This window comes from Pezoporus occidentalis, unplaced genomic scaffold (genome assembly GCF_034315485.1).
Source record: "Pezoporus occidentalis ecotype Australia unplaced genomic scaffold, CSIRO_AGI_Poc_V1 ctg145, whole genome shotgun sequence".
Classification (NCBI taxonomy): domain Eukaryota; kingdom Metazoa; phylum Chordata; class Aves; order Psittaciformes; family Psittacidae; genus Pezoporus; species Pezoporus occidentalis.
In genome coordinates, this window is record NW_026913263.1 from 2,535,608 (window position 1) to 2,556,037 (window position 20,430).

General features: G+C 46.6%; 1 long non-coding RNA gene across 2 annotated transcripts; it reads right to left on the bottom strand.

Annotated features, from left to right (window-relative positions):
• Positions 1 to 155: 155 nt before the first annotated feature.
• LOC134159406 (uncharacterized) lies at positions 156 to 19,605 on the bottom strand. 2 transcript variants are annotated; one of them, XR_009963138.1, is made up of 4 exons: positions 19,451 to 19,605; positions 18,155 to 19,023; positions 884 to 955; positions 156 to 299 (listed from the first exon to the last, which is right to left on the bottom strand). It is a non-coding gene; the product is annotated as an uncharacterized LOC134159406 (long non-coding RNA). The 2 variants fall into 2 exon arrangements; XR_009963137.1 differs by lacking the exon at positions 884 to 955.
• Between the last annotated feature and the right edge of the window lie 825 nt (positions 19,606 to 20,430).

Below are 20,430 nucleotides of genomic sequence, written 5' to 3' on the forward strand. Positions count from 1 at the left end.
TGAGAGAAAACAAACCTATGAAGGACTGTAAGTTAGGTCTTCATCAGTTCTCACTGCAGGGCCAGATTCTGTGAACAGCCCTCAACCACACACTAGACACTCCTTGTTTTCCTCTCTTTCACTTCAGGAGTCCCTCTCCAGCTGTAAGCTGCTCACCTGTTCGTGTGCTTCCAGGTAGACAGCTTCAGCAGAGGCAAACAGCACTGCGCGGACTGCAGAGGAAAGCATAGTCTCTACTTCTGCACTCACCAGGGAGGACTGTTGCAAACCGCAGAACTTCAGGGATCCCAAGGACCCACCTGTGATGGGAAGAAGCACCAGAAATGAGTAAACCAGACTGGCTGGCTTAACAGCTGTCAGAAGGGTCACTCTCGACTACTCTGTACACTGATATTTCTGGCACTAGAGATGCTTCCATGAGCCAATTCGGTTCACTAAACTGGCAGAAAACTAACAGAACAAAAAAGCCCACTGTGGCAATGATGAGCTCAGCCATCTTCTCTGGCTGCATGCACTGACTGCATGTGAGCCTGTTGCAGTGATGTGCCAAAACCAGGTATTTTGAGCTGAAGGACCACTGGACACTTGCTCTTTTGAGAAACTAGTTTTGTGTATACAGAACTGACTTCGCTGGGCCTGCGTGCCACTAGCTCACCAAACAAACATGGGACAGTCAGTGATTCTCTGCAGCTTTTCCCAGATTTCTCCTTATCTATTTTAACATTTCTTCGTGATTTAGAACAACCTCTTTCTATCTGCACATTCCCAGCACAAGAGAATCCACCTCTGATAGGAGGGCTTTGCCTCCATGACAAACAGCAGCAGCAAAAGCTCTGCCCTCCACTGAAAAGCCCCATCTCTATGTGAAAGTGGTCACTCCTACCTCACTGCTGGCTGAAGACATTTTCCTCCTCCCACATGAGCTAAGCAGCAGGATCTGTGCAAGTCACACTTCCTGAAAGGCAATGCAGCAGCAGGTAAGGCCAGTGTACGCTCCTTACAAGGAAGTGTCTAACACTCCCTTGCTCACACACTGGGAACAACCACAGCCACCCTGAAGGATTGGGAAGAGACAATACTGTGAGGCAGCACTTCAGGAGATCATGTAGAAACCTAAGAAACATGGAGATTCATTATGTCATTCAGGCTTGAGTTCTTAGAAAAGATTTTCTTACTGGTCTGCGGCAGCAGGAAGCATCCTTCAGGTGACAGCAGCATTTCCAATACCCTGCAGTGCCATTCACAGCACTTGGAGAGGACTAGCAGAGCAAGTCCTGTCTGCTTCCAGCTGCTTGCTCCTGAAAGGCACCTCTCACTCCTATCCCCATGAGAGAGCAGGGCAATTCATTTGGTTTGACAAAAACTATCAGTCCTCTGTACCTTATTTTTCTGTTGTCCACCAACCTGCACAACTGTCCTCCCTGTCTCAGCTGGGAGGGTGAGGAGCCCAGGAGGACCAGGGCATGGCTTTCACAGGGCTGGGCCAGCTCTAGTTTTTATAAGCTCTACACCACTAGTGAAAGGAGTTATTAGCTACCTTCTAACCTTACTGAGGAGGAATCAAGCCAACTTTCCCCTCCTGAACCTAGCAGATCTTCCAGTAATAGGCAAAGGGTTGTCCATCCCCTGGTTACACCAGCTCACATCACCCATAAGTGATGACTGTGAGAGCACATTTACTGGTGGAGAGCAAGACAGTTTGCTACAGTCCCATTCCAAGCAGATGGGAGATGAAGGAGTCAGAAAACCTATTCAGATGTCCTGTCCAGTAACTGGGTGTCCCAGGGATTTCTGTATCAAGGCTCCACAGGATCAAGCAGCTCTTTTCTAAGAAGATACATAATTTTGCTGCAACTTGGTGTGAAGAAGTAATTAGATCTCATTTCTTAGGTACTAGAAATGAGGGGTGAGGGAAATAGCTGGAAGTTAGTATCTTTGAGTTCTCTTCCACTTTACCACATCTGGCTGATCTCCACACATGGACACCAATGATGCAGGACGTACTTTCCTCACAAACCAGACTAAAAAGGACAGTGGGCAGGTGTTTCTACTGCACAACTGCAAAAGGAACCGAAAGAAGTGATGGAAAGCCATAGCAGGCATCAGTCCCTGCTCCCAACATTTCTCCCAAAAATTTTCACTGGGAGATAGAAGTCACACCTCTTGGCTCCCAAACAAGTATTGATCCGTTAGGCCATCTGGTTGAAAATCATTCCTGGTAAAAACAAGGATACTGCTAAGTCTTCCTTACAGTTTCATGTTAAAATGAGGAAGGCAGCCCAAGGTCCTTCTCACAGCTGCAAGTCACCATGGTATTACTTCAGGCATGACAGGCTAGCACAAAAGCAAAATAAGGAGGCTGAATCAAACCTGTGATGCTCCCAAAAGATACCCTGAAGCTTGATTTAGAAAGCAAAAAGAAACACTGCTCCTTTCTGTAGTTATTTTTAATCAAGGGTGGACTGTTATCCTGGAACTGAGTCAAATGAAAATGAGAGATGTAAAGCACTTCACTCTCCCCCTGCTGCCCCTCTGCTCTGCATCAGTCATCACTTCTTGCTTTGTAAACCTTAGTGGGATTTGCACAGGGCCAGGCAAATGAGGCTCCTCCATTTACTGCTACACGACAACTATATTCCGGTAACAGGCTGTTCTCCTGCCAATGTCTTCTGTTTTCCAACTCAGTTCATTTTCTTTAGTGGCTTTCTTTCAGACAAGTGGATAACCAGAGCCTTGGGTCGGCTCCATGTGCATTCTGCCCCTCAGCAGTGGCAGTTATTTCTTTGCAGAAATCCTGCTCACATAGGAAGCAGCTTCACAATCTCTCAGACCCAGTTTAGTTGCTCCTGTTTCCGCTTCCTCTTCAGCATCATTCAGCCCACAGAGCACTGACTGCTGCTCTGCCCAGGGCTCTCCCTGCCTTTCCTGCCCGGCTCTCCCAAGCCAATAGCCAAGGAAACCTGTCCACACCTATGCAGGCTGGGGCTGTGCCTTTGTTTTGGGCAGTGACGTGTGCTTGGGGTGGAGGCCACCATTGTTTCGAGTTCCCTGATTCCACAAAGGAGCATTAATAATTTCTTACAACTGCGGTAAATGAAAGGTGGCAGCTACACCCAACCTATAACATTATACATCATTGGTTTTCCTGTTACCTGTCAAAAAGGGGGTTCTTCCTTTTACCATGGGAAGGTGGCTGAGGTTGCAATGTCACCTAGGCAGAAGCTGTCAAACACATGGACCATACTGATGTACAGACAGGGTCGCCCTGCCCTGAGCCAGGCATAAGAGCTCCTGGGACCATTTGGATCAGGAGGCAGAGCTGGGCTCATTCTCTCACATGCCATCGTGTCTCCCCTCATAAGGAAGGGATGCAGTGGATAATGCAGCTGCCATCTGTGGTGTTCAAACAAAGCATTTTGACAGCACTAACAGAAAAATGCAACTGTGCTGTGCAAAGCAGATGCTTTTTCACAAAAAGGGAGTGACATTTAGTCCATGAAAGGTATTTCTTGCAGAGAAACTGCACAAGAGTCAGTCTGAAATACTCTAATTTGCCTCAAAAGGTACCCAGCTCTTCAGGTGCTCTCTGACTTAGAGTGCAATCACACACCAACCCTCGGCTTCTTCAAGCATCACATAAAGAATAGGAAACAGTAGGAAACATACCCCCTGCAGCTTCTATAGCATGAAGGTTACATACAAGGAATAAAACATTAGAGCCAGCAGCCTTATTTTGCAGAAGATAATCTAATTTTTCATATTCAGTGCAACATTAAACCCATTCTCCCAAAACTCAGCTGTGCCAAAGCTTCTGAGCTTAGAGTGAAATCACCTCCAACAGCAAAGTTTCAGTGCCCCACAAAAAATCAGGAGTAATGGAAAATACAAACAAAAAGACACAAGTGGTAAAAAGTAAAAGGAGGTGGTTTAGACACATCCCATCTTGTTATGCTATGTTTCAGTTACCAGTGTAAGGAAATGGGGTTTCCTTTTAAGCAGGGAGGGCCAGATCCTTGGCTGGAATACATCAGTTCTGCCCTGCTGAAATCAATGGATTGTTGCTGATTCACAGCAGCTGAGGGTCTGGCTTGTGGTTTTCTCCTGACTATTAGTATCACACTAATATAATTCTAAATTAAAATCATGTGGAGATGTTTTCATACAATATTGTTAAATACCAAATATACCAAAACTGAACTAACCCAAAATTAACCTAAAATGTGAGAAAGTAAAGGGAATGCCTGTCTATTGCAATATGGACTCAGAGGCTAGAATGGAAGACTCACTGGACAGTTTGATGAAATCCCTTTAAGTATTTGCACTATTTAGTCTCTTAATTCTGGAATGAGGCCATTGGTAGTGTGAAAGTTTCGGGGTTTAACACATTTCCTCATACCCTCTCAGAGCTCCGTGTAATTCCTGAAGCCAAAAGCACCAAGGATGCAAAGAACAGCAAGAGGAACTGTCATAAAAGGTGACTGTAATGGTGATCCTCTTGCTAAGTCCCCAACAGCACAGGTGGCCAAGGGGGGCCTGTGGCCACACTGGGCTTGAAGCCAGCGAGTTCTGCACAGCACCCCACTGCCAACTAGACTGCTGCAACCTACTGAGAAAAACTAAAGGATATTCTTCAGCTGCAGATGTGGAAGCAGCACCCTGGGAACCCGTTGAGCACCACAGCAAACAGGCAGGGGAGAGGCACACCCCATTGCAACCAATTGTGCAACTCCGTCTCGTTTAGTCACATGGTGGATGTAAGCAGGACTATTGCAGCCACACAACAAATAGGGAGTGATGGCCTTCACACAGAGAGCATCCCTAGGCACTCTACCCTCCCAGCTGCCACTCTTCCTCCTCCTAGAACTGTCCTCCCCACTGTGGCAGTGACCTAGCTATCAGCCTTGCCCTGTCTGGCCAAACCCCAATTCCCCCTGCTGCCAAGCAACCTAGCCTCCAGCAAGTGCTCAGCCTCCTTCAGGATCAGCAAGGCTGATGCCAATTCACTGCTGAAGTGGGTGGCAGTCTTAATTATGTTTCAGGCCTGAGAAATCTCACCAGCGCACTGAGAACCACAGGGCTCTTTCCTAATTACACGGCAGAGCAGCGCATGATTCATGTCAGCAGCTCCTCGGCCCCCTCACCTCAATCCTTGCTGGGGTGACACAACAAATCCGAGTGGAAGTGATTAGCAGGTTGCAACCACAGCCGCCTGCTCCCCAGTGCTATTAACAAACCAGGCGCCATGACTGAGACGGCGGCCTCAGGCAGGGGCCTGTTGAATCATGTTCCTCTGCATTGCAACATCGGAAGTTGCACTTCAAAACCCATCGCCTGCGTTGCTCTTGGATTTCCCAATGAAGGCTCGAGGAGGATGGAGAATCTGGGCTGAGAACATTATCTATGCATTTTTAAATTCCCAGGGGAGGTTCGGAAACTAGAACTAGCTCTGGGAGTTTTGTTTTTGTTTTTCCCTTCCCTCCTCTCTTTCCTTTTGGTCTGATTAGCTTTGGTGAGTGGCTTGCACAATTTTATCAGGTTGAGTCTGATGAATCATTCATCTCTAAGCAAGCAACAGGGAAAGATTGCAGGGCAGGCAGGGGCTGCGCTTCAGTAACCAAAACCAGCAAAAAAAACCTCACCCCCACCAAGAGAGAGAAACAGAGACAGTGGGCCAACAGCGCTCATGGACAGCTTTCTGATGTCTGGTCTCAGACAACTAGCAGCACATTCATTTGTAAGACTGCCAGACCTCCTAGGAAACTTAAAAAGCTTCTGTTATTTATAAAGCTGGATGTAGCTATTTTGCCTGCAAAACCAGCTCATTATATTTATAGGTACCTGTCCCATTCACCCACTTCAGGGCCCTCGGTCCTATAAATCTACAAGGCTCACAGGATCTGCCTTCAAACACCAAGATATCTCTCCTTTGTGAGCAGGGCCATGTGGAAGTGTCTATCAGCGCAGCAGGGCTCAGCAGCGCACACACATAAATACGTACCTGAAAGCCCCACGTTTCTGTCAGGGCACAGGAAGCCAATTTCAAGAGCTTGTCTTCCATGTGGGGAGCACCACATTTTGCATTTAATTTATAAAGAAGCTCCCAGTAAACCTTAACCACAAAGGTTCGATTTAAAGATGGTTTAAAACTGTCAGCTGGCTTCAGGACAGCAGATATACAAGTCAGTCCAACTGATTCTGGCAGCCTGGACTTGCAGTTCCCCCTAAGAAGAAAAACCAAAATGAAATGAACCCTCCTGAGTGCTCTGCCTCAACTTCAGAATCTCTGTGCATAAATCCAAATCAGAGCTCAGCTGGTCAGCAAAGGCAAACACAGCCTTAAAGTGAAGCTGGGGACATAGACAAGCTAAGGCAGCCCCCTACAAACTGCACCGGGGACAGGAGAAGCAAGAGATTTGGTCTTTCCAGTTTGTGGGTGTTCACACAAAAACACAAGAGAGCTTTTCTATTTTGGAGGTGAAAGACTTATTTCTCAACAAAAATGTAAAACTGGTGCATGCAGCTCTTTCTTACCTCCTACAGATAAACCAGGCAAGATTTCACTCTTGAAACCAGCTGGGCTCACTCCTGTCAACCAGAAGCTTTACCCAAATGTAGATACAGGAATTGAAGCAAACTGCTGCTTGCAGTTGCCCATGTTAGCAAACTTTAAAGCAGACCCATACTTCACCAGTCCCAATCCCACATTTCTGAGGTGTTTCACTTTGCGCCATGATTTCGTACACTGGTTACCAATTGCTAGATCAGCTCCAAAAGCCGATGCAGCTGTCCAGGCTTTGCTCCCACGAGCAGCCACACAACCACAGCGAGAAGCATTTTGCCACACTGCAAGTTGCAACACTGGGCAGGGTCTGAGAGGGGTCTCAAACAGCCCCCTCAGAGGCAGAAACTTTCACAATCCAAGGGCAAATAGCATTTTTCCTGCTTAATCTCTTGGAAGGATTCCTTCTGCCTCAGTCATGAATTAAAAGTAATCCAGAGAAAAATATTTTCCCTTTTGCAGTATATTTCAGGAATGGATTATTTAAGATTTTTTGTGGCATAAATTCAAACCTTTAAAAAGAACCCAAACAACAAAAGGGGCTCCCACAGCTTAGAGCATACAGAACCCCACATGTGTATTCAAGAAGAACCAACAGTCCAAAGCTGAGAGGGAAAGAGGCTGAAGATCGGTGGGACTGGATCTGGAGGTAGGAGCTTTCACATCTTAGCTCCACTGTCTGATCTGCACTGTGCTAGGGGTAGCAGGTGTCTGTGGGTATAAGTGGCAGCCACAAAAATTTTAACCAATACTTACATTTCTCTATTAAAAGTCATCATCTACATAATGCCAGCATTTACTAACAAATAGTCATCTCCAAGGATTCCCAACCAGTTATACTAGTAACATAAACCATGCAACTTTAGGTTAAGGGTGTGAGAGAGATGAAGCAAAGCTGACTCAAGCTGCTCCCAGTGGCTGAGTGAAATGCAATAGGTGCAGAGTAAACCTGATTTGTCCCTTGCTGTTGCACACAATATTTGCAAGCAATTACCCTGGCTGCAGCAGTTTCACCTGCACGAGAACAGTCAGGATACTTCATGCAGTATTTATACAGGTAGTTATGAAGGTTCAGGCCATAAACTGAAAATAAGGCTGGATTTTTAAAACGATTTTGTGCCTTCAGACATCCACTGCAGGGACAAACTGGAAACAGTCACATACATTTATGCTCTCTTCTCTATAGTCTTCCATCTCACACAGCCATTTGCTCCTCTGCTAGCATTAACAGCAGCTCACAATTCCCTGCTGTATGATGCATCACAGAATCACAGAATGGTTTGGGCTGGGAAAGACCTTAAGATCATCTAGTTCCAACTTCCCTGCTATGGGCAGGGATGCCTCACACTAGACCATGTCGCCCAAGGCTCTGTTCAAAACAGCCTTTAACACTGCCAGAAATGAAGCATTCACCACTTCTTTGAGCAGCCTGTTCCAGGGCCTCACCACCCTCACAGTGAAGAACTCCTTCCTTGTATATAACCTGAACTTCCCCTGTTTAAGTTTAAACCTATTGTCTCTTGTCCTATTGTTACAGTCCCTAAGGAAGAGGCCCGGTCCAGCATCCTTCTAAGCCCCCTTCAGATACTGGAAGGCTGCTATGGATTATATATGGATATAGATTTTACTTGATCACTTCTGCCTTACAAACCGCAACCACAGATGGATTATGGCATGTTCTTAAAAAACCCTCCAGTCTCACTGTAAAGCAGTGAGGAATTCGTGTTCTCTGGTAGGTTAAGGCCACAGTCAGTTGAACTCAGAGGAATGAAATATCACTATGTGTCCTGGGAGAATGGAAAGGCAACAGCCCCTCTGGGAAAGGATGAAGAGAAAAAACCCAGGCAGAGGTTATTTTGTTAACCTAACCTGACCATCTCTCAGGTGCCTCAGAGGATACCTGAGGGCTTCTCCAGCAAAAGACTGTCATGCTGTAGGGCTCAGCTGACTGGTAACAAGATGGGTACTGTGTACACTCAGTCCAGAGCTCAGATTTAGCTGCAGTAAATAGTGCCCTACAGCGATCACTACCTGAAGGCTGATAAGTAACCTGACACCACGGTTCAGCTCCTAGAAGAGAGCTATCTTTTCCCCATCTCAGCAGCTAAGCAGCCTCTTCCATCTAAGAGGTATTTCCCCTCCTCTGGAACATACATGATCTACATTGACACGGTATGTGAGTAGCTTCACTGGGTCTGTACTGAGGGGACACAGGATGCCTGACCTGCAGGTATTCTGCTGACCTTCTACTCACATGCTTTCAGAGAGTTGGAGACCAGGCTACAGCAAACACTAGACATCTAGTGTCGCTGCAGGTCACCTCCCCATCTCCTGATCTTCTCTGGTGCCCCCAAAGGTCAACTCCCTGTTTACAAAGCAAGCACAGAATTTTCCAAGAATCATCTTTCAAGGGGAAACTTTCTCTCCGCTGTACCCCCATCCTTGAAGCACCACTGAACAGCCTATGGAGGCCGCTAATATGATGTACCAGGGCTCTCTTTGCAGAAAGATTTTTGCAATTGTCATCTGGAGACCTTATTTTTCAGTTCTGAAGCAGGAGGCTGGAGACCCCTTAGCTTCTGACCAACAATGAGCTCTGACGAAGGTGGAACTACAACACCTGAAGCAAACACTTCCATTTCCGGGGAAATGAGAGGAAGGAGACAAACCTTGAAGGCAGAAGGGGCTCAGATACCACCTTCTCTCTCTCCCTGTGGCATCACATCTATCCTTAAGTTTCTCTGTCAGTGTCCCAGCACCAGAGCTGCGCAGTGGACGATGGAGACAGTAGCCCTCCAAGCCAGTCTGGGAACATCCCACAGAGCCTGAAAGCAACATTTACAATGCTGTTTTGCAACTGGGAGAAGCAGCACAGTATGATCCAGTAATCAAGGAAAGCAGTCAGATTCATGGAATACTTTTTAACCCATAACAAATAATAGTTTCCTAAACTTTACTGTGGTCACAAAGTCAGAACAAAAGTTGATTAAAAAAAAAATACGATTACTGTGCACAGAAGATTTTGAAAAATGTCACTAAATCCTCAGAGGAAAAACAATGAGTACATTTTTAATGAAAACCAAGCTCGGGGATTGCTGCTTTCTGAAAGCAGCCTGGTAAATGGTTTTGTTTTCCAATAAGCAAAGTAAATAGTGGAACAGACCCATGTCCTCTCCCTTCCATTGCTGCAAACTTCCCCTTTTTCCCCAGGTTGAATAAAGGATGCCTGACCTGATTCTAAATCCAGTAACAAGTTCCCAAATGTGCTCTGGGCCAGAGGTGGGCAGGGTAGTGGAGGAAGGCCCTGGAGACCCTAATGTACACCGGGGATTGCAATGAATGGACAACAAGAAGTAGAACCTGCTCCTGACAAACTAGATTGGGAAAGTGCCTGGGGATGGGTCCTTATCATGCCACAACTTGAACTTCCCCAAGCAATTCACACACCCATGTCTCTACATGAAAGCAGTAAGATGGGAAGGAAGCACAGTTAGGGTTTGGCGGTGCTAAAGCCCCATGCAATTACAGGCAAGAGTAAACATCTTATTCAAGGATGAGCAATCATCCCTCAAGGGAAAACCCTGGGGCTTCAGCCCTCCCAAGAAGGTCACAAATGGGTACAGGAAACAAGAGGAGACTTGCACAAAGGGAAGGAGCTAAACCTCGCTGCCCATGAGTGAGGAACTGAACAGACAGTTCCATGTGCTCCAACACTGGGCACAGATCTCAGAACAAACACATAGGAAGCTGTGGCATCACTTAACCTTTTGTTTCTGACGCTCCAAGGGCATTATTTAGTCTTTCTTCCCAATACAGCAACTGCCATAAAATCTCCAGCTTGGTAGGACCTCCTGATTTACTGCTCCTGAAAAAAGTCTTTCCTCTGTGGCAGGAAAAGGGGTCATTATGAAGTTGGCAGCAGAGCTGTTCCTTAGACAGGCAAGGGATTCTCCAATAGTATCGAAACTCTGGTCAACCCTCCCTTAATACACCTACATGCCCATCATACAAGTTTCAACACTTCCAAATCAAGACATGGCTTAAAATAATAGTCTTTAAATCTGCTTTTTACCTTCAGTGCCATCTGCTCAGTACAGCCAGGTTTACAGCCTTTCCAGATGCCATTTCCATTCATTAAGGCTCCATAAGTTATGAGCTGCACAGTGTCTGATCCAAGAAACCATACTCTTAAGACATACTTACTGGTAGCTATTGAAAGCGCTTCTGCAGAGCTGTGGGTGCTCCCAGCAGACAAGTACATGGACTTCTCTGTAGTCACATCCCTGCCACCATCCCATGCGACTGGGCCAGAAGTCTTTCCTCTGTAGAAGAGGAGGGGGTATCTTGGAGTTGGCAGCAAAGCTGTTCCTCCCAGGTGCAGGGGATCCTGAAAATACACCCAAACTGGTCAATCCTCCACTAATACAATCACATGCCCACCACACAAGCTTCAACAGACACCTCAAGAACTCAGACAGGTAACAGGTAATATGTTAGCACACATCATCCAGGTACCAAAGACCTGAGCAAAAGTCTATTTAACTACTTCATCGGGCAGAAGGGACAACTGACAGCTCATTTGTCACCATAAGTACTCGCTTCTCAGGTGCTCCACAAAAAATCCAAAACCATCTGGCTGCACAGCAACTACTCTTCCTGCCTGGAATTCTGAGCCCACATGGCAGACCGAGGAGAGGCCATACTGAACACGCAAGTATGGCAATGACATATTCTCTGCTGCTGTCATACAGCCCAAGTAACTGCTTGGGAAGTCCAGGCAGCCACTTCCTTCCTTTGTTCAGTGTCCTGTTGCATGGAGAGATCCTCCCTTGCCCAAACAAGCAGCTGGCAGCAAGGGCCCTCGCAGTCATGGTGGGCTGAGCCACACAGGGGGCTCTTTCCAGCATACCACTCTAGCTGCAGCCTGAGGGCCAGTGAGCTGATGTAGCTCTGGTTAAAATGAGCAGGGCTGACAGCACCAAAAAGAACAAGGACCGCCTAGCCACCTCCCAGCCCATCTACTCCTGCTGATCCTTGTCTGTGAATGCTGACTTCTCTTCCTCTGCTGGTTTCCTGGCCTCTTGTGGAGGAGGAAGAGAGAGTTTCCTGCTCTGAAGAGCCACAGTTTGACAGAAGCATCTGCAGCCTTCACAGCCCTGAGATGGCCATCATGAGTCCTTGGCTCTGCCCCTGCACAGCCAAAGTCATGTACAATTCCCCAGCAAAGGTGCAACCCTAGGATCAGCCTCATGGATCATGGATAATCACCAGTAATCTCTCCAGCTGCTCCATGCTCTCCCACCACTGCTATTGGCAGAAACAGGAAAAACAATGGAGGAAACAAGCCTTTTCTGAGAATGCCCCAGCTAAACTGAATCAAAACTTGTTAGTTCTTGAGGATGTTCAGACTGGTGGCCACTGGGGGGTCTTCAGAAATGCTACTACACCCCTTATGTTGCTGGACATATTTACCATACAAAGGCTTTACACACTGGTGATATAAACAACATTTCAGGGCAGCAATGAGACAATCAAACCAATGGTTCATTAATAACGTGGCATTCAGTATATGCTTTTCCCTCACTAACCAAAACACTGCCCATTACCAAAACAGGCTCAGAGTTAATCTTTACTTTTTTTCATTGCTATTTTACTATAAAACCAAAGTGAGGGTACTAAGAAATCAACACATGTACACTACAGAAAATTCCCTGAAGGAACCACAAATACTCTGCCAAAATCTGGTAGGATAAATAGAGCTGTAATGTAGGGGCCCCATGCATTTCCCTGCAGCACTACATGGGCAGTCCATGCCAGCAGCATGGACAACCTCATTAGGTATGGCTTCCAAGGGTCTTCCCCAAACCAGGTCTTTGTACAAGGATGATACTGTAGTCTGACCAGGAAAGGAGATGTGAAGAGCCTGCTACCCACTCCCTTCCATGACTGTTCCTGTTTTCTGGACCTTTCCCTTCAGTTTTCAACAAAGGGCAGAGTTAAACTCAACTCAAAGCAGGCAGAAACGGGCAGAGCTTTATTTCAAACATGCCTCAGTTGCTCAGCGCAGTACAACTGCAAGAACTGGGAGGAAGGAGGAAAAGAAACCAAGACGGCTTTGTGGTTAATTCTGAGTATGCTAACATGGTAAAAAAAAAACAGCAGGGAGGATGGCAGAGGTAATGACTCCATGAGCTGCATTTCGCTTTTGGACAGGACATAATGAGATCTCCTTTGCTATACAGAAGAGTCTCCTAGCAGTGAAAAGGCAAAGGCTGGCAAAGGGTGAGCAATTTGGAGCCACAGAAACCTACTGCCCCCTTACCAGTGCTGGCCAACAGGACCAAGTTTTCCTAGCAAGAGGAGAACAGAGGAAAAAAATAACCATTCCAAACTCCTGGGAAATAGCTTTCCCTTCTCCTTGGGCACTACCTGGCCACTCATAGGGATCCTCAACCTGCGCAGCTGCCCCTGGTTTCCAGAGATGTCACACATGTCCTGTTTGGCAGGGCGCTTGGCTCAGGGGGTGATGCAGAGAGGACAAATGCACTCTGCCGTGCTTCTTGAAGCCTGGACAGGCAGAAATGAGCCGACTGTCCTCGGAAGCCCCAGCAGACTCCACGAAATACACAGAACTGCACAAAGCACTTTGGAAAGAGCCACAGCAAAGCTGCCTGCAGCCCAGTACAGATCATCCTAGAGCCAGGGACTGTTTTATACCCGTCCCCTTCCAGAAGGGGCTGCTCCCCCCCAAATACCCCAGGACCACTTAGAAATGCTGCAGCCTTGCAAGGCCTGCAGAGTATTCAGCTGCCCACGGAAAAGGCTCAATTCCAGAACATTAAAATATGCCCCTAAAACTGTGTGAGCGAAATCATCACCAGGTACACAGTTCCTCTAAGCACTGAGCATGAAGAAGGCTCCTTCTGCAGAGAGCCACAAACAAAAAGCATTGATGGTGTGCTGCCATGAAGTTCCAACTTAGTCCTGGAGCTGACAGGGCAGAGGGATGGAGTTTCCTCATATTTACATCTTGAGTCCATCCCAGTACCTCTTCCCAAGAGCTCCTTTGCTGATAAAGCAAAGTTTCAGCTAATGAGGCTATTTTCAGCTCCAATTGCTGAGAGAAGGTGAACCTTTTACTAAAGCCTCCTCAACACTAACAAGCACATTGCTGCTGAGGGGAAAGAAGGAAGGAAAAAAGCTGGGGGTGGGCCTGTATCTAGGTCAACATCAATCTCCCTTTGTCACCTACAGCCTTGTTTTATGGGAAGCATGTGGATAATAAATGGTGATTATGGAAAGTGGAAGGGAAGAGGCAATCCTGCGAAATTTATAGATAGGAGAGAAATTACATTAATAGGAGATAATACAGAGCTTCAAAATTGTTACAAAAAAGGCATTACAAGAGCTCTGTAATTGGGGTTATTAGACACAACTATATCAGGCTTTATTTTTTTTTCCTTTTTGGGTGCATGTCAATGTGATGGATGTCACTTTCAACAGTCATAGTAAAATATCTGTGTTAAAGCCAAGTACATTAACTTTTATATTGGTGTAATTTACTACATTATGAGTTCCCATCATTCAGGAGTTAAAGACAAAATCCTCTTCCTTATGGTGTTGATACCCAGGCAAACACATTACAGGAATAAGTGTTTCTTTGAATATCTATTATACGTTAAATAATTCCTTTAACTTTCCATTACTCGTCAGGAGAGACAAGGGGCAGAAGAAAGGGGTAAACTATTCATATTGCTAACACACATCATGAGCTGGATTTGCCATTGCTCTCTATCTGGTGAAGTCATTTATTGCTGCTTTTCCAGCCATACATGCAAGGGATTAGTTTGCTAGATGGGAAAGCACAGAATGGACTAGACAGTAGCTACTATTTTGAAAGCTAAACATGCATCAAGACGATATTGAAGGTAACATTAAGGGCCACTCTCTTGCCAAAAGTAAACAAAAGCATTCTCCAGCAGAAAACCTGCTTGCAGCACTGTGCTGGTTTACAGCAGGATTTGATAATGCTAAGGTGGAGTCCCCATCTCTCAAAGCTGAAATGATGCTGTACCTGCTGCAGCACTACAGCCACCTGCACCTGAGGTGCTTAGAGTGATAAACAGAACAAGTCAAGCCTCAGCTTGTTTCTATCCGTTCTGTGCTGCAGGAGCTAAATGACTGCTAAAGCAACACAAACTTGGTAATTCCCAGGCTGTAAGTAGAAATCACAGAGGCATCAATACAAGCATGAGGTCAGGCTTAGGCTCGAGGGGGAAGCAGGGAGGAAGCTGGCTCATGGTGGGCCCCTTGGCTCCAGCGACAGGAAAGGTATGTTCTGCTCTCAGGCTGCCTCCCCAGGCACCTCTGTGCCCTGGGGCAAGTCGCTGCTTTGACTACTTCCAAAAAGTGAATGCCTCCAGCTAAGCACTGTGATTGCACAGGGACAAGCACAATGAGGCCTTGAGGGACTACAGCAAGAATCCTTCCTGCTGCAAGATAAACTAGTTCTGAGATGGTATGGAGCTCCAGGGAAAAAAGATTGTCCGTATCAAAGTCAAAAGTATTCTCAAAGAATGTACTTCAAAACTGCATGGAAGAGGACTTGATACTACTGTTGTCTGATACCACTGTGATACCACTCCATGATCTTTAAGGTCCCTTCTAACCCAAACCAATCTATGATTCTAAGATTTCAATAATGGCGGGGGGGGAGCACCCACATGCAGAACTATAGCAAATCTTAATACTACCTAAAAATCACACGAGGAGCAAGTTTTCCTTCTTCCTGCAAGTCAGACCACATATGTAATACAACACAAGCACATTTAGGTGAGTTCCTGCTTTCACACAATCACTCCCAGGATCTCTTAGCCAAGATTCCATGTCTGTAACAGCAATGAGACCTAACAGCTCCCTCCAGATACTATGTTCCCTGAGGACCAAGGGGTCTGTAGGGTTCTGGACATGAAGGTAGTTCCTCTTACACTCAGGTTTTGTTTGTGAAATCAATCAATCAGTTCTCTTGCCTCCATAAGGCAGACCTTGCCACTAGCTCCCACAGCATTAGCACAAGAAGCCCAACCAGGGCTGTGTGCAGCACAGAACAGGCACTGAGAAATGCGATCAGCTCCCCCAAGCTGCACTTTCCAATTGCAAATTACAGAATAGCTTCAATGTTAAGAAAGGATTAAACAACTCTGGTTTGTTTCCAAAACAAAACACCGCAGTGTGGCATTACTTAATGCCATGCCACCCAAATGGAATTCAATACTTCAGTCCAGCCCAAACATTTTTCTTCCATGTGTTCAGCTCATTAATTGAGGATTCAACTGTTTATGCCCTACTACGTGCTTGTTTGGGTTTTTTTTTCCTTTTCATAGTAACTGCAAAGTGACTCCTGCCTACACACATAAAAATGCTTTAGCTGGTACCTCCGGAGTGAGGCAAGACAACAAGGAAGATTCTCTCCTTCCTTAACCTCTGAGCAAGATGAGCTCACAGCTACTGGAGACCCTGACTTTTCTTTCCTTGTTCCTCACTTCGTGACCAGACTCTGCTCTCCCCATCTCTGTGCAACTGCACAGTTGCCTCTCTAAAAGGCAGAGAGGTCTCTTCTTGCTGGCTTCACTGGTGTTACCCACCCCAGCTCACAGTACTAGACCCAAGATATCTAAAGATACCTGCCATGTCCCTGCCTTTTACTGTTTCTTTCACAATGGTTAGTCTGTTGAGAAAATATTTACTTTGCATTTGAGAAAAGGTCATGGGCTGGTGGTGTAAACCACTCTCCCCTGAGACAACAGGAATGGGAATCAGATTCTAAAAGAGAAAAATCAGCCTGGAGTCTTTTTCCTCCTCCCCTGCTTCCTCCCACATCCCATTCAGACGGCATAAAAAGGCTCTCAGTGGCTCCAAAGCCAAAGAAAGAAGGACATATTTCATGTCCCCTCATGAAATGTACCTCTATCAGTCCCTTGTTCAGCTCTCAGCAGGAAGCAGGGCTCGCCCTAAACAGAACCGAGGTGGGTAACAAAACAGGAAGATTCATTTCCTGTAGCACCACGGGGCTGGCAGGAGCAGTTCTCTGACCTCGTGTGCTTTCTGAGGACAGTCCTCCAAGGTGGCACAAGCAAACACATGAACTGGAGCAGGAGCCAGTGGCACTTGACTGGCTCTGCAGTTGAAATAAACTTTGTTAGGTGTGCTCTTTATACCCAGCTGTAGAAGCAGTGACACAAGAGCACATCAGGGGCATCAGAGTGCTCTAGCACAGTGGGGGACGCAGGATATGAAATGACTTTGGCAGCAGGACACTTGGTCAAAGGAAGCAATGTGCTTTCCTGTGTACGACAGCATTTTGTGTCCATTTCAGGTTTGCTTTTTACCAGCAACTTGGTGGTTATGTGATTTCATGTACACAAAGAACCAAAGGCATAAATACTCCATCATTCAATGAAAAAAAAAATCTCCAACTCAAATGCAACAAACAATAAAGTTAATAATCTATCAATCTACATGTAACTATGTAACTACAATCCCAGAGTACCCATCTGTCTGTACAAAATACCCCCTAGTACAGTGACCAGCCACACAACAGAAAACCTGGCTCCTGCAAATGCAACTGCCTGAGTAACACCAAACCTAATTCAAAGACCGTTAAACAGGACGTTGGTTTCATCAGCTCTGGACCAAGCACCTTCAGCACATGAATAGTTTCACCATTTCTTTCCTTGCACAGGGATAGATCTCTCTATTCAGAGCAACAACAGCTGTTTAACATGGAGCAGTGGTAGGAAAGAGCAGACTTATCGGGGAGGAGGGTGACTGAAAGAATATATGCTTGGGGAATATATGCAGGAGGAGAAAAGAGGAATTTTAACAAGGATAAAGATCACTGGTGTATAGATCCCTATCTGGCTTTAAACGATTCAGCTCCCATGCTGTAACACCACAGCTACAGCAGCACAGCTTCAGCATGTGCAGTTCTTCCTGCTTCAGATCCTAAAGATGAGGTTTCACAAGACAGCTGGTTCAAACTAAGACTCTTATTTCATTTCATCCCCATTCTGTTCCCTTCTCCCCACAGCACAGCCTCACTCTTCCCCTGGGCCAGCCACAAAATCGGTCTGATCCCCTGGGAAACTGCTTCATCCCAAAAAGACTGCAGCAAATAAGCTGTTAGGGAAGGAAACAGTTGTAGATGTTTGCAGAGTATGAGCAAAGCCAATCCACAGACAGGCAGGTGAGCAAACAAGGTGTTTGCTTTTTGCAAAGTAAAGCAGAGTTCTCCAGAAAGCACCAAACTTCATTCATTCACCCCCAGAATCATCCATCCTCCCGCTGCTGACCCAGAGTTTTGCACACACAGTCAAGGAAGAGACACTTTAGGTAACAATTATGCACTGACTTCAAAAACAAACAAAAAGCAAACTGTGGCTGGATCAGGACTTCAAATTACTTTGACACCTTCACAGTCATCAAACATGCTAACTCTGGTAGGTCGTATTCCCTGCTCAGTCCCCAGGTCAGTCCCTCCCTCCTCCCAAGAGGCTCACATTCACTAATGGTTAATTCTTTCTACAGAGCACTTACCAGCAACTCAGAGGCACTGCACCAGTGCCTTGCAAAGGTCTCACTATGTTTTGCCTGCAGCCAGCTCAGTTGTACATGAGAAAGATGGAGAGGTGGGCTCGCTCCTTGTGCAGTCACTTTATCCAGGCCTGCAAGACAAAAAGGGTAGGGAGTGCAGAGAAAGGACAGCTGGCAAAGTTGCCAGAATTAAAACATTAAGAAGAGTTGCCATTACAATAACATGTTGCAAGGTAAAGCCCCCCCAGAGAACTGCCTCTGTACAAAATCACACGGGATACAGCAAGGCATGTACTTGGCCCTTGCTTTGCTTCAGTTCCCTAATCCAGCACAAACGCATTTGGGGATTTATGGGGTTTTGGAAGCTTCCAGAAAAGCTCAGAGCCTGTTCCTTGGGTTATTGTTTTCCCATCTGTTTCTCTTCATTTTATTCCATCAGAGGCCCCATCGTGGGACACAGGAATGTGACCGGAACAATAGGCAGAACTTGCTGCCTCCAGAAGTGCAGTGAGGGCAGCGCTGCCATGGCAGGATGGGAGCCAGTGCATTCTATATTTAGTCCTTTCTTGCTTATTCCAGATCACATTTGCACCCCTCACTTCAGAAGTCAGGAGGCTTTCACCACACCACTGGCCCTGAGCACTGCACATTCAGCAGGGCCCATGAACATGAAACATCCATTTCCCTTCTAATAAATGCTAACAGAAAGACTTCCTGCTCCCCCCTCCCCTTCCCAAACCCCTGTTTTGACAGACTTTTTTCTTCATATAAGCATACTAAACAAAACCATCTCCTTCTCTGCAAGGCTGGCAGCCTTGGAGCAGCACCAGCACGCCAGAGCTTGGACATGCACCGTCTGTTGGAGCAGGGCTCTGCAAAGAGGCAGAAATGGGTGAGCTTGTTTCTCCCTCATGTCTGAGCTAAATTCACCAACCCACAAAGACTTGCCCCAAGCCCACACCCCAACACCAGAGGGCAAGTGAAGGAGAACCAGGTCTGAGCACCCATATAGCCTCAATCACTGCCACAGCACATGCATACATCTCCAAACCACAGTGGGTAGGGGGCTGCTGAGGAAAAGCTCAGGTCTTACTGCAAAGCCTTCCCCACCACGTTCCAAGGCACCGCTCTACCACTTTGAAGGCTGAGGGGGCTCTTCGCTGCAGAAAGCCAAGCAGCCTGTGGCACTAACTGCAGTGCCATTCAGCACAACTCATTTATATCATCAAGGCAAGGAGATCCTGCTTTGATAATGTCAGGGCAAGAGGAAAACCCATCACCTTTTCCAGAAATGCTTACCTAAGAGCTGTGCCATTTGAAAACAGCTCGATGCTGGACAAGTCCTCTTTCTGCCATTTCAACAAGGGTTGTAGATTACGATCACTCTGCACTTTGTCTCTCCAATTCTACCAAAGGTTGCTGGAGTCCCAGTGAGAGGTCTGAGCACACAGGTGCCCTCCTGGGCACCTTGCTGCCATCCACATTACTGTCCCTGTTTCCAACATGTTTCCACACCCTGCTTTTTCTCCTGTAGGCATTCCCACCGCTGCCAGCTCCCCATTCCTTCTGAAAGCCCTCCCACTATAAGTGGTTGTATCCAGGGAGAAAAGGCTGATGCCGAATGGGATATAAGAATGGTTTTTTCCCCTTTAAAGTATGCCACCAGAAAATCAGTGGTACCCAGCAGTGCCCAAGCATGGATGGCAAAATTATATTCTAGGGGTATCACAAACCATGCCGCTAATTTGCATTGTGGCCTCAAACTTGTGGCATGTTACATTTTCTTCCTCGAGTTACTTGAGTCCAAGAGCTGTTCTGAGGCACAGGTGCTGAGGAGTGTTTGAAGAGGACCAAACAAAAGCAGCATAGTTAGGAGGCTGAGCAGATTGTCTTCCTGCAGCTTGGGACCCACTCAACACCTCTGCAATGCCAGCAAGCACAGGCATGTCAGCTGCATTTATCTGCCATGCAAATCCCTTCTCTTCTACTTCTTCTGTGCCCTAGAGCCTGGCTTCCCTCTGCTAGTGCTGAGGAGGCAGTGCCTGGCCAGCTCTCTGAACAACCAGCACACACCAGCAAGCTGTAAACCAGCCCTGTGTGCCCAGCGAGTCTGAAGGAAGGGAACGCTTTCCATGCAGGCATTCCTGCAGCTCTTGAGACAGCAGTCATTTATCCAAGGTAGAGGAGAGAAGAGGGCTGGAGTTTCCAGTGAAAGAAGCTGACAGAGAAGTAACAGCAGCACTCTCAGGCCTTGCCTGGCCACCAAAGCTCTGAATAAA